Raw genomic sequence first — 16,049 nt, 5'->3', positions numbered from 1 at the left:
GTCCTGGGCTTTTCTTAGTTGGTAGTCTTTTGATGGTTTCTTCTATTTCCTCAATTGATATTGGTCTGTTTAGGTTGTCTATATCCTCCTGACTCAATCTGGGCAGATCATATGACTTAAGAAATGTATCTATGCCTTCACTATCTTCTAATGTATTGGAGTATAAGGATTCAAAATAATTTTTGATTATCTTCTGATTTCTGAAGTGTATGATGTGATATTGCCTTTTTCATCCCGTATGTTAGTAATTTGAGTTCTCTCTCTTCTTCTCTTTGCTAGCATGGGTAAGGGTCTGTCGATTTTGTTTATTTTTTCAAAGAACCAACTTTTAGTTTTGTCAATTTTTTCAATTGTTTCTTTTGTTTCGATTTCATTAATTTCAGCTCTGATTTTCATTATTTCTTTCCTTCTACTTCTTTTGCTGTTGTTTTGCTCTTCTTTTTCTAGGATTTTGAGATGAAGTATGAGATCATTTATTTGTTGTTTTTTTTCTTTTTTTAAGGAATGAACTCCACGCAATGAATTTTCCTCTTAGAACTGCTTTCAATGTGTCCCATAGATTCCGATATGTTGTGTCTGTGTTTTCATTAATCTCTAAGAATTTTTAAATTTCCTCCTTGATGTCTTCTATAACCCATTGATCATTCAGTAACCTATTGTTCATTCTCCAAGTGATGTATGCTTTTTCCTTCCTTCTTTTATCGTTGATTTTCAGTTTCATTCCTTTATGATCAGATAAGATGCATGGCATTATCTCTACTCCTTTATATTGTCTAAGAGTTGCCCTGTGACATAATATGTGATCTATTTTTGAGAAGGATCCATGTGCTGCTGAGAAAAAAGTGTAACTGCTTGATGTTGGGTAGTATATTCTATATATGTCAATTAAGTCTAGGTTATTAATTGTGTTATTGAGTTCTATAGTTTCCTTATTCAACTTTTGTTTGGAAGATCTGTCCATTGTTGAGAGAGGTGTGTTGAAGTCTCCCATGCTTATTGTATGGTGGTCTATTAGACTCTTGAACTTGAGAAGAGTTTGTTTGATGAAAGTAGCTGCACCATTGTTAGGGGCATATATATTTATGATTGTTATGTCTTGTTGGTGTATGGTTCCCTTGAGCAGTATGTAGTGTCCCTCTTTATCCCTTTTGATTAACTTGGGCTTGAAATCTATTTTATTTGATATGAGTATGGACACACCTGCTTGTTTCCGAAGTCCATATGAGTGATATGATTTTTCCCAACCTTTCACCTTCAGCCTATGTATGTCTTTTCCTATCAAATGCGTCTCCTGTAGGCAGCATATTGTTGGGTCTTGTTTTGTGATCCATTCTACTAGCCTGTGTCTCTTAATTGGTGAGTTTAAGCCATTAACATTTAGGGTTATTATTGAGATATGGGTTGTTCTTCCAGCCATATTTGTTTATTTATGTTACTAAACATGGTTTGTTTTCCTCTTTGATTATTTTCCCCCCCCCTTTAGTGTCCTACCTCCCACTGTTGGTTGTCATTGTTATTTTCCATTTCCTCTTCCTGTAATGTTTTGCCAAGGATGTTTTGAAGAGATGGTTTTCTAGCTGCAAATTCTTTTAACTTTTGTTTATCGTGGAAGGTTTTAATTTCATCTTCCATCCTGAAGCTTAATTTCACTGGAAACACAATTCTTGGTTGGAACCCATTTTCTTTCAGTGTTTGAAATATGTTATTCCAGGATCTTCTAGCTTTCAGAGTCTGTGTTGAAAGATCAGCTGTTATCCTGATTGGCTTACCCCTAAATGTAATCTGCTTCCTTTCTCTTGTAGCTTTTAAAATTCTCTCCTTATTCTGTATGTTGGGCATCTTCATTATAATGTGTCTAGGTGTGGGTCTCTTATGATTTTGCACATTCGGCGTCCTGTAGGCTTCTAGGATTTGGGATTCTGTCTCATTCTTCAAGTGTGGGAAGTTTTCTCGTATTATTTCATTTTCTACATGTTCATAATTATTATAATAAATACTAAGGGTCAGTTAATGAGCCATCTCTACTTCTTGCCCTCTTTCTTTGTCTATTAATAGTGACCTCTATCACAGGGACCATAATGGAGTCTCTAGCCATTTTTTCTCAATAGATTAACTCATTCCAAGGTGAATCCTATCTTTTTTTGCTGCTTATGAAATTTCAGCCTAAATGTAGTATTAGCCACATTTTTTTCTTTTCATTCAATATATCTACCCAATCAATCAAATATATCTACCTAATTTTAAAAAATATGAATATTCCTCTCACCAACACTATTGGATCGAATTATGTTCTCTAGGAAGTAAAAATAATTACAACTGAATCTGATGTCAAAAACAAGTAGTCTTCGTTGGGAGATAAAACATGTAAAACCAAGGACAAGTTTGTGCTCATATATTTTTTGAACATTTTCTAATCTGACATAAAGAATAACAATAAATAATACTCGACCTTAGACAATTATGACTATTATAATTATAGATGGTTTTGAGAAGGTAAGATTTAGAGAGATGCCAAAGATAAACATTTTACTTTGAATTTTCAGTCATTATTTATTATATAAAATATTTAGTGTTTCTTAACCACACTCAATACCAATTTTATATAAAACTGTCATTTAATGCTTTTGAATAAAGAATTAGTATACTGAATAATGTGAGTTTTAAAATGTTAGCATCTGTGAAACTCGATTAAAATTGAATTGTTTGAAGTTTGTGTTGCAGGCTACTTAATATTAGAGTATTTGACATAGTGGGTTTTAAATAAAGTTATTAAGAGATCATCTATAACCATCTCACCTCTAATATTAACTTAACCTCAAATAGAAGTGGAGATGGAAAAAATAATTATGTGTTGTAGCTGAAAAATGAGAAAAAAAATACAGTTTTACCAAAATCTAATACTGCTATGTGAATGTCATTGTCTCAGAAACATGGTGGTATTATTTATCAATGTTTGCCTTTTTTATTTAACATGTTTTTGAAAAAATCAGAAAAGATAATATATTTTGGACTTAGATGCATGTTGGTTATTTCTGAATTTATTATTTTAGTTTCCCCAGGCACTCTATTGTACTTGCACTGATGCTGAAAGACTTTCATTCAAAAGAGAAAAATATATGGAAAATAAGGCATCTTGTTGTCATTTCTCATATACTATTTCATCCATAAGAACTAAACACTGAAAGATATGGAATTACTCTTGTACAAAAAAAAATCAATAGTAACAGTCTTTCTGTTAGAATTGAGAAGGCTCTAAGGATATGTGAAGCATAAGAGGCTGTCAATTATTTTATGTTATTTTTCCAGAATGATGTATGTTGAATGAAATGTCACTGTGTAGGAAATGACCACTCTGTAAATAGTACAATTTCCTTCACCTTTTATTTTTTAGAAAATAATTGAAGTCACTTTTCTCTGTGACCAATCCTTCTTTTAGAGTGCGGATTAAAATGTTATTCTATTGTTCACCTGCATAAAAGCAGTTGTCATGCACATTTATAGCAAGTGCCTGAAAGGAAATGGAATATTTTAGTACCATACAGAGAGTCTCATACTCTGCAGACAGCCATCAACCATCAAATTATGTGAGTAATTCTTATTCCTTTAAAAGTCTACTGAAAATTATGTTATATTGCTTTATTTTATCACTATATTTGGCATTGTAACTTATATTTGCTTCAATTTAATACATGCGATGAATTCTAAATTGACTTATTTTTAAGTTACAGTATATCAGGTAATATCACAATACTTGAAGGAAATCCAAATTCATTTGTCAACCATTATTACATATAAAGCTAAGTAAGTATAAGTGGATGTACGACGATGCTCTAGATTTGTCATTTGAAAAATGTTTACTATACCAAATTACTCTGAAATATGAAGACATATAGGCCATATCAGAAAACACAGAACTAGAAGTCCATAAGAGGGCACTACAAGGAAAGCAAACTGAATGTTTTTCTCATGAAAGAAAAACAACATGTCCTATGTACCCATGAATGGGTATTAAATAACTTGAATAACAATATTTAAGTTATTTAACACTCTGAATCACTAAGCTATGTTTATTTATTTTAGAATTCCTTTGACAATCTTAATAATTAACTCTTTTTATTGTATGAGTGCCTGTTATTTTAGAAATAGTATATATTTATTAACTGAGCAGCATATTACTTTGATGATTTTAATATTATGTATTACAAATAATCAAATTTGAATACAATAAAATCAATTGAATATTTTAATGTTTCACATATCCCTCAAAATGATACTATCAATGTTATTTTTCACTTTTTACATTTAATGCATTTTTTTACATGTAAGTTATGCAGTATTACAATGAATTAAAAGCTTAAATCTGGCAAAGCATAATCAATTTACAAAGAATCTTGTAAACATTAAGAAAAATACATGTATGAATAATTGTTACAAGTGATACTACTATAGAAGTATAGGTATTTATGGACTATCTTTATTAAAAATATAAAAGACATGTCATTCAACATAATACTTTACACATTTTCTGGAAGCAATATCTGCTGTATATGCTTGTTGAGGTTGCAGGTTGAGCCAATAAAAGAAGGAAAAATGGAAATTTACTTTATTTATATAAAAACCAAATAAATATGAGAGAAAGGCAGAATAGGTCAGCTTATTTATTTGCATAGGCCAAGTAATTTTGAAGTGAATTCTTGCCTTTTTAAAACATTCTCTTTTCAACTGTACTAAGGCAGGAAATTTTATTTCTGATCATACAGTGTATAAAACATCATGCTAGGTATTTTATATGCATTTAAATCACAATTTCCTTGTGACATACACATTGTCTGTCCTATTGTGTGTATTCATATGTATGTCTTTTTAAAAGTCATTACTTATCTATTATTCATCATTAGATACTCATTTCTTTTTGTAGTACTGAGGATTAAATCCAGTGGTGTTTTACTACTAAGCTACACCCCCATCCCTGTTTACTTATTTAATCATTAATTGATTTATTTTAAGACATGGTCTGGCTAAGTTGCTGAGGCTAACCTCTAAAACTTGCTGTCCTCCTGTCTCAGCATCCCAAATCACTTGGATTGCAGGTTTGTGCCATCATAATCAGCTTACATATTAAAATCTGATATCTCACAAGCTTTAACTCAAGAACAACTTATGGAGGTGATACTATTTAGTTAATATTTTCTTCTAAGGATAATCCTGATGTGTGGGTTTTTTTAATTATTTGAATCTGAATTTAATTTGTTATCAAATTTAAGTTCAAGAGTCAGGTGGGCTGATGGATCTTTTTTATCAAGGATTATTTTAGTCATATTTTTGCTGCTGAGACCAAAAGACCTGTCAAGAACAATTTTAGAGGAGAGAAGATTTATTTGGGGGCTCATGGTTTCAGAAGTCTCAGTCCATTGATGGTTAACTTCATTCCTGAGATATAACAAGTTTTTTCCCATTTTAAAAGATGTTATTCTTGTCTATCAGAATATAATACTATCTGAGGATTACTTGGCCTCTTTGGGTCCATTGCAGAATGAATGTTAAGACAATGCTGATAATTGCCAATGCACCAAGTTATCCAGATCTAAGTTTGACCAGTTTTGTTCTTTTTCTAACTCACTTTATAATGAGGATCATAGCCTATCCATTGTTTTGACAGATTAATTATTTTCTTTGAATTTAGTAAGTTCAGTAATCTTCTGTTCACGTCAATATTTTTAAAAGTATAATATACAAGTGTAACAAGAGGAAAGAAAGAGGTCCCTGCATCTCTGTTTTGGAATGATTTCTTGGAGCATAACCATAGGTAATGTTCACTGCTGAATCTGTAAAATTTGAGAAGAGAGTACTCTCTTTCTAGACTAAAAGACCAGAATACTGCTGAACATCTGCTGCAGTTTGCTTTGAATTAGTGGATATTTTTATGTGTGTGTGTGTGTGTGAAGTCATGGATATCTCATGAGGAATTTCTTCTGCAATGTGGTCTGCCATTGGCAGCTGCCCACATGGTTTGATGGTGTTTCTACCTTTTGAATTCCTTGTATGTATTAGTTTTAGTCTAACAAATCAGCTCATCTAATACTATTTGATATAACTGTTGATATTCTCTGGGCTGAGGATGTCATTGTATTATTGTGCTTGCAAAGTATTTCAATAAATGCTAAGAGCCACAGCCAAGTAATATGATGCATGGCATTTTTGGTTGAAAGGTGAAAGCCATTGAGATGATATGATTATGTTAAGATCTGCATTCATATGGATATTGGACTCCTGCTGTCCACCTGCCTGCTAGGGACTCCTGGAGAGTTCCCATTGGTTGGGGAAGTGCGGTAGGAGGGAATTCCAGTGGAGGGACTTCCTGTTGGGGTCCAGGAGAATGCCCCGTGTGTCAGTCAGCATATTTCCCGGGAGCATATGGGGCATTGGCGGCAGTTTCAAAAATAAAGTTTGTTCCTGCTTGAGTGGCTCGTGATTTTGTGCCCAGCCAGACTGCGGCAAATAAATATTGGAGTTACACATGTTGCTTATGAGGAGCGTAACGTGAAGTGAAGTTTCACTGATTCTTTTTATATAACTAACTCTAAAAGCTGGATTATATTAATTTCCTAGGAACTCATTTTTTAACAATGAAAGTACTTCTCATTTATTAATGCAACTAGGTACTGTTATTAATTCTGAATTTGTACTTTGGAGACATGAGCAAATAGAGCCCAAGTGTCTTCAAGAAGAGAAGGAGACATGTTAAAGATGAGACAGCCACATAGTCCACATAGTATACCATTAGTGAAAAGTGTATAAATGAAAAGAAAGGGGAGTCACTTTGAATTAAAATGTAAGAGAATAGATTTTAGGATTGACCTTGAAAGACTATATTGTCAGCTTGTGCTTCATTTCTAGCTCCATTAGAACTGTTTATAATGGACAAAACCAAAGAGAAGAGCATTTTAATCTATTAACAAGGGCCACTTTGAGCATCAGTGTGAATTAGCGATATCCCTTTAGCTATTAAATGGCTAGACTGTTCCAGACTACAGAAGACCCTGGAGATGGTTAGGGTATGTAGTACAATTGGCATGAAGCAACTGATTTGAATTTGTAAGGAATCAACGAGGAAGGTACAATAGCTAAGATTTTCTAATAAAATTACTTAAATAATATTAAAACATGTTGAGTATCATTGGTATAATACCAGAGGAAAAAAGGTAAGCCTTGATTTTTACCTGGATATATCCCTGGAATTAACTTGCTTCAGTTCTCCAACATATGTTTTCTTCAAAGTAATCTTCTCAGATTAATGTGTTGCTGCAGTAGTTATTAGTAAATCATGTTTTTAATATCAAGAAGCATAGTTTTTGTGATTATGCTTTCAGCTAAGAGAAAGAAAAAATTCTTGCAGCCACTAGCAAGCTAATCATCATGTTTTATTTTTATAAGTTGAATTTCATGCTAATTCCTGAACCAGATATTGGAAGGGATTATAGTTTGACCAAACTGCATTAATTCTTAGGTTCTGAAATGATCAACTCATAGAGCAGACTTAATCTGACAATTTGTATACAATAGAAAAATTATATACCTTGACCTAATGGGATTTATCACAGGAATGCAGAATTTGTTTAATATGTGAAAATTACTAAGTCAAATATACCAAAGCATAGAATAAATGGGGAAAACATCCATAGAATCATCTCAATAGATGCAATTTTTAAATAAAATTCAACATTACTTTCTGTCAAAATATTCAAAAACTGAAAGTAAATTTTCTCAAACTCACAAAGTAAATCTTTGAAAAATCCATTTCTCCTATGATGCTAAATGGTGAAAGACTGAATAATCTTTCTCTAAGATCAAAAACACAATTAGATGTCCACTCTCACAATTTCTATAATTTCTATTCAATATTATGTTGGTAGTTCCACCATCAAAGTTCAATACTAAAATGAAAATGTCTCCAGATTATAAGAAAAAGGAAAACCTATTTCTATCCTCAGATGGCATAGTCTCACATGTAGAAAATCCTAAGGAATCCACTTAGAAACAGTTAGAGCTAATCAGAAAATTCAGAAAGTTTGCAGAATTCAAAATCAATATATACAAATAAAGTTTGTGTATTTAAAATGAACAATCTGAAAATTAACTTTAATTGATTTCATTTACAATTTCACCAGTAACAATAAGATTCTGCAGAATATATTTAACAAATGAAGTAAAATTCTATGTCACTGAGTTAGACAACCTAGAACAAATGGATGAACTTCTAGAAATTTTAATCTACCAAGACTGAATCATGGGGAAATTGGAAATCTTAACAGACTGAAAGCAAGTGACAGATATTAAATTTGTAATTAATGAGAAGTCTCACATCAAAGAAAAATCCAGGACCAGATGTTTCATGGATAACTTCTACCAAGTATTCAAAATACTGTTACCAATCATACACAAAATGTAAAATATTGAAGACAAGAAAATATTTCAAAATTCATTTACAAGGCCAACATTATTCTGCCATAAAAGCCAGAGAAAGACACTACAAGGAAAGTAAGCTACAGGACAGTATCATTCAGGAACACCAATGATGCAAAAGTCCTTAAAAAATACCATAACACATGCAATGATATGTGGAAAGAATTGCTCACTATGATCAAGTGGGATACCCTCTGGGTGGAAATATAAAGTTTGTTCCATGTATCCAAGTCAATAAATGTGATTCACCCTACTAACAAAAATGAAGGGCAAATGTCCTATGATTATCTCAACAGATACAGACAAAGCATTTGACAAGAGTCAATATCTTTTCCTAACACAAACTCTCAACAAATTATAGAAATATTATTTCTCAAACATGAACTAAGCCAAATATGGGAAGCCTACTGATGATATCATATTCAATGGTGAAAATTTGAAAGAATTTATGACATGGAGCAGGATAAGGATGCCCCTTCCCATTACTAAAATTCCTAGTTAGAGTAATAAGGCAAAATAAAATAAAATAAAATAAATCCAAGTTGGAAAGGATAAAATAAAATTATCTCTGTTTTCTTAAACTTGTTTATAGAAAGATTCTAAGGATACCACCAAAACACTGGTAGAGCTGGTAAATCAGTTCAGTAAAGTCTCAGGATATAACACCAACTTAAACAATCAGTAGCATTTCTAAACACTAACAATAAATGTTTTAAAAAGAAAGAAAATAGTGCCATTAAAAATAGCACATGAAAGAAAAAGTTACTTAAGACTAAATTTATTTATGTAAGTAAAAGATGAATACTAAAATCTATAAAACATTAATGAGAGAAATTAAAGTGACAAAAACAAATGTAATGATATTTCAGGTTCATGAATAGGAAGAATTAATACTGTTATACTCAAAGATTCAATGAAATCCTTATCAAACTTACAATGTAATTCTTCACAGAAATAGAAAACAGTATCTCTTGAAATTTCACAACTACAAAGTTCCAAATAAATCTTGACCACCAAACAAAGGTGGAGGAATCACACTACCAGCTTTCAAAATATATTATAAAACTATAGTAGTCAAAACACCATGGTACTGGAATAAAAACAGATATATTTACCAATTAAGTAGAATAGGAAGTCCAGAAATAAAATCACATATCTATAGTGAATTGATATTGGACAAAGGTGCTGAGAACATGGTTGGGGCAAGGACAGCGTCTTTGATAAAGGGCTAAGAAAACTGGATGTCCACCTAGGGAAGAATGAAAATTGATGCATCCATTATACAAGAACCAACGCAAGATGAAGTAGACTAAAGTATAAGACCTGAAAGTATAAACTATCAGAGGAAAATGTTAGGAAATTTTCTATCACTTTAATCTAGGCAGAGATTTCTTGGACATGACCCTAAAACCAAAGGAAATGAAAGCAAAGATGTACAAAGTGGGGCTAAATCAATGAACTGTTAAGGAAACAACTAACAAGGTGAGGAGACCACCCATGATTTGAGAGAAGTTATTTTCAAGTCATACATCAGATTAAAAAAAAACACATTTAAAATATACAAATAACTGAGAAAATAATGAGAAAACACATACTTATTTAAAAAGGGCTAAAGACTTGATATATCTCAAAAGAATATATGATGAGTTTATAAATGTATAAGTTTATCCCATGTTGCTACTGGAAGGATAAAAGCAATTTGATTTGCTACTTTTCTCATAAAATTTTCATAATATCTAACTTGCTTTGATATTATGAAAATTGTTCTAAGTGTATAAGTTTAATTATGTTTCATATGGTATTGTATGAATACTTTGAATTTGAACATTTTCAGTTTTAATTTCCAGCAAATATATATCTGTTATTTTGAAACTGTTTGTTTATGTGTATCTTTTCTCTCTTTCCAAAGATTGCCTTATTTATTTCCTATCATTTTAAACTTTTTCTTTCATACTTCTTTATCTTTGCTTCATGGTTACTAAGTTTCCAGTAATTTAAGAAAATTGCTTCCGTATATACAAGTAGTTTTACTTCACAAAGGAGATGGTGTTCATCTTTCTCACTATAATTGTGGTTCTTTTCTCCAGCTCCTTAACTATTTGAAATGCTGACATTTCCTGTGGAATGTCAGCATTTCTGTTGTAATATGTAGAGAAGTAAAGCCAATGGACAGGCTTTGTCAGTATGAGCTTATGAAGAAGACTCTAAGTAGTGATACTGTGGACTCTTAAGTAGTGATACTGTGAGTACCTTAGTTTTCACTCACAAAATTTCCAGTCAGAAAGGGAACATTTTTTAAAAACTTTTTTTCAATCAACACTGGTAATTTAGAGAAAGAGAGGTGGATAAGTAAGTACCTAAAATCAGATGGTGATCTATATCCATTACGTTCTTTTATCAATCTTTCACCCTAGTAAGAATATAAATCACTCATATACACTGCAGACTCTGGACATCCTAGGACCCCTATGCCTGTTTTGGGGGTTGTTGTAATTTTTGTGATGATGACCTATGCAGTGACTTTTTCACTGCTTTATTACTTTTTAATACACTTCCATTTTTCTTTCTCAGTTCTGTAGGTTTTCTGGATTTGCTTTGGGGAAGGAAGATTGAAGTTCATGCTGGTTCACCTTCTTGGCGGAAAGCAGAATCCTTATGTTCCCTCATTTGTATCTGTTACTCCTTTCTAACACTATGACCTTTCATCATATTAATATATTTTTCCTTTAACTCTTAGTAATGTGGGGTTGGAAAAACATCATGAGTCATGTGGTGTGTATGCCAAGTTGATCCAAGCTCTGCAGATTCAATGCAGAAGGATTGTAAGTTTTATCCACATAGATAGAAAGCATGCTAATTGGGAAATGGTAAAAGGTTTGGGGACCTAATGAAAGTGACATTTGGAGAAGCATTTGCCAAGGAAGGCGTGGAAGCCTTCAGACAACTTTAGACACTATTTTATCCATCCAGACTGAAGTAGAGGGCTAGGCTTGAGGGAATGTCAGTGAGAAGAGAAGAGTAAGGAAGTGTTTGTTGCCACTTAAAGTTAAAAACCACATAGCTTGGAAATTGATTTTGACATGTGAAGTAGAATAATTCAAATAAAATTAGGCAGAATGAATGCTTTTGACATTTGCAGAAATGAGAAATATGATGAGAAACAAAGTTTCTGGAGTTACACTAAGAGTATTTCATTTGCTGTCTGTTAGTCGTCTCGGATCATGTCACAAAATTACAGAGCTAACTGCTCCTTGATTTTATTGCGGATAATTACCTTCTGTACTGTTTGCATCATTAGCAAGGTCTTTTTTATCAAATATTTTAATGTCACAGAATCTTCTCATAGGTACACCAGCAGATGAAAACAACCATATATTTTGGTATACTCTTTAGTGAGTGATAATAATTTATCTGAGAAGGAATTTGATAGTTACAGAGATTTTTCTTTTCTTTCTTACAACTGATACATAAAAACATGAAATTGTACTTATTAATGGGATATTATGTGAGGTTTTGAAGGATGTATAAATTGTATAATGTTTAAATCAGTTTACACGTAACATTTCTATATGGCAAAAACTTTGAAAATCCTTTCTTCTAGCTTTTTGAAATGTACAGTACATTATTATTTCCTACCCTCACTGTACTGTGTACTAGAACACCAGAACTTCTTGCTCCCAACCAACTATAACTCAGTATCCATTGATCAAGAGACATATTTCCATTGATTGCTGACCCAAATAAGAAATTTGGAATATTGGAAAAAATCAAAGTTGAAAATAGATTTTGAGTTAAGTCTCTTTTTAAAATATTCTATATCCTTAAAAATGTATTCAGTGTAATTTTAATTTGCTATGTAGTTGCTAGAGTTGTTGAACATTTTTGCATACATTTGTTGATCATTCATATTTCTTCTTTTGAGAAGGATATGTTCAGTTCCTTTGCCCAATTATAGTTTGGGTTATTTGTGTGTGTATGTGTGTGCGTGTGTGTGTGTGTGTGTGTGTGAGAGAGAGAGAGAGAGAGAGAGAGCGAGAGAGATGCATTTTGAGTTCTTTGTATATCCTGGAAATTAATGTCCTATCTGAGGTACAGAGAGCAAAGATTTTTTACCCATTCCATAGGTTCTCTCTTCATGCTCTTGAGTTTTTTTTTTTAACTGTGAAGAAGCTTTTTAGTTATGCCACTGCATTTACTAATTTTTTTTAATTTTATTTCTTGTGCTTTAGAAGTTTGGTTCAGGAAGTCAGTTCCTATGTCAATATATTGAAGTTCTGGTATAGGGTTTCTGGTCTAATTTATAGATCTTGATCCAATTAGAGTTAATTTTTGTGCAGGGTGGGAGATAGGGGTTAATGTTCATTCTATTACATATGGATTTCCCTTTTTTCCAGTACCGTTTGTTGAAGAGGCTATTTTTTTTCCAGTGTGTGTTTTTGGTGCATTAAAACTACACTGAGATTTTATCTTGTGCCAACAGAATGACAATTATCAAGAATGTTTAGCCAGAGGAAGGCAAATTTGTATGCAATGTGTTAAATGCATTCTACTGCCATGTATAACTAATTAGGACAAATTAAAAAATAAAAATTAAAAATAAATAAATATCTTTGTGTTAAAATTATATATATATATATATATATATATATATATATATATATATATATATATATATATATATATAAACAGCAAATGTTAGCAAGGAAAAATGTGTGAGGGAATGTTCATACATTTTCAATGGGACTGCAAATTGGAGTGATCACTCTGAAAAACACTATGATGTTTCATCAAAAAACTGTAAATGGATCCACCATTTGAACCAGTTTTCTACTCCTTGGCATATATTGTAAGGATTTAAAATCAGCATATTACAGTGATACAGCCACATAAATGTTTATAGCAGGTCAGTTCACAATAGCTAAACAGTGGAACCAATCTAGGTGTCCTTCAACAGATGAATATATAGAGAAATTGTGGTATATAGGAACAATGGAATATTACTCATCCATAAATAATGACTTTATGCCATTTGCCAGCAAATGGATGGATCTGGAGACTATCATGCTAAGTGAAATAAGACAGTCTACAAACATCAAAGGTCAAACAAATGTTTTCGCTGATATGTGTAACCTAAACCACAAAAAAGGGAGAGAGGGGAAGAAGAGAATTTCAATAGATTAGACAAAGGAAAATGAAAGGAAGGAAGTTGGATAGGAATAGGAAAGACAGTAGAATAAATCTAACATAATTTTCCTATGTACACATATGAATATGCGTAGGTGAATCCTGCCATCATTCCTACCCACAAGAATGAGTCCTAATTAGAAATAAGATGTAGCCTATGTTTGTATAATTGTATCAAAATGAATTCCACTATCATGTAAAACTAAGAAAACCAATAAAACAATTCAAAATTTCTTAACTTGAGTAGAATAATAATAATATATAAGAACTATTATATCTTTATTCTAATAGATTTAATTTTTTTATTTCAACAAATACATATTTATGTTATATTATAATCACAATTATCACTGATGTGTAAACAAAAAAAATCATGTTATGAAAAAACTTAAAAGAGAAGGTTAATTAATTAAAATATAAGCCAGTATACAAATTTTAAAACAAACATGAGAAGGTACAAAAAGCTACACATGTACTATAAGGGTTTAAGTAAGACCACCTAATCATATTGATTGACAAGATGCCTTAATAGAAACTTTAAGTACTGTGAGAAAGCCGGCATAAAAGCACATTCTAGGCAAAGCACACAATTCAATCTAACAGTTATGAAATGATGGGAAGTATAACAATGCATTAGATTAATATGACAAACTAATTAATGATCCTTCATATCTTACTAATTATTATCCACAATAGTTTATATCTCAGTATAGTTACTGCCATCATGCATCTGCTGTAGCTCAGGTATGTAGATAGAGAAAATCATCTTGTGGCAGAGGAAAAAGATATAAAAGCTTCAAATATACTGCCCCATGGCGCCATATTTAACCACTTTGCAAAGCTCCTGCAGGCCAAGTCTGATTTCACTGAAGCACAGAAGTATCATTCTACAACAGAAATGGTCTTGGCAGACAGTGGAAACAAACATTTTCAACAATAACAGAGATTTCCCCAGATTATTTTGACAGTTGAATATAAAATTTGGTAGGCTTGGAACATAGAACACATTTAGGAATGGTAGATGTAGTTGAAAACGCTAATATGGATCAAACTATGAAAAACTTTACATGACACCAGAGAGTTTCATTGGAGAACTACATGTCTGATAAAATTTTCATTAAAAATTTTCAGTCTGGCAAAGAGAAAAATACCTGTCTGTAGGAAGGTAAAACAGAACAAGTGGTGGTGTTATGAACCACTGCAACAATTAGTATGGTTTTAAAAGGATAAATGCTGAAATAACATCATATGGAAACAATTGGAGAATTATCATCTGGCAAAATAATAGAATGAATTAGCAAGAAATTGTGACCAATTTGATAGCAATGACCAAAGATAATGCTTTTATTTTTATGTATTTTACCTGGGAAACTCAGAGATTAGTGATTATCCTCCATCAACATAGAAAACCAGCAAAAATAAAATACTTGAAAAGAAGTGTGGTGAGAGGAGCATTTCCATTAGTAACAGCAAAGTTGGAATAATTTAATACAGGACATTCAGAAAAATATTTCATATAATACAGTGCAGATAATATACAGGAATCACAAGTAAATTTGAAGTTCAGATAATAATTAATTCTTTTTATAATAAGAATGATCCATGCAATGTTTGGGACATGGTTATGCAGGGAAAGCACTCATAATTTATATAAAATTCAAACATATCTTACCATTCTTTATTTTTATTTGCTAAGTCTGACAATTCTAAGTTAGAGGTACCAAAGCAAAGAAAACAACTGATTTATTATTCAAATCCACAAAACTAAATGTTTAGAAAATAATCGGATAAACAAAATTTTAAGTAATGATTTTTCTAATTTTTAAATCTATAGTATCTATGCTACTGAAGCATATAAAATATTTAAAACTATTTAAAGTATGTGAGACAATTTTATGAGCTATTCAATAAAGGTGGCACGGAAAACTATTCATCTATGAAAAAAGTAAATGTACTCCTCATAACATATCCAAGAAATTTATTAATTTTTAAAGCCTAAATTGCAAAGTTAAGTTTTAATCCTTAGAGGTCTTTATAGAAACTTTTTATGTATCTGGGAGTAGGAAAAATATTTAAGGAAGTCACACCATGAAAGAAAAGAAAAAGTTGATCTTGAGAGTAATGATATTAAGAATATTATCTTAATTTTAGAATGGTACCCAAAGAATAAATGTGCAAACAGTAAGATGTTATTTGCAAAACAAATTATTATGTATTAGTATGCAAAAATATATAAATATCTTCAGACATCTATTTGGACAAAGCAAAACAAGACAGTAGAGAATTGCCAAAATTTGTGAAGAAGCATTTTGCAACAAAGGAATCAGGTGGGTGTGGTGGTGTAAGCCTGTAATCCCAGCAGCTCAGGAGGCTGAGGCAGGAGGATGGTGAGTTCAAAGACA

This window comes from Marmota flaviventris, chromosome 2 (assembly GCF_047511675.1).
Source record: "Marmota flaviventris isolate mMarFla1 chromosome 2, mMarFla1.hap1, whole genome shotgun sequence".
In the NCBI taxonomy this organism is placed as follows: Eukaryota; Metazoa; Chordata; class Mammalia; order Rodentia; family Sciuridae; genus Marmota; species Marmota flaviventris.
The sequence above is the reverse complement of the archived record's forward strand: the minus strand, read 5'-3'. Positions refer to the sequence as shown.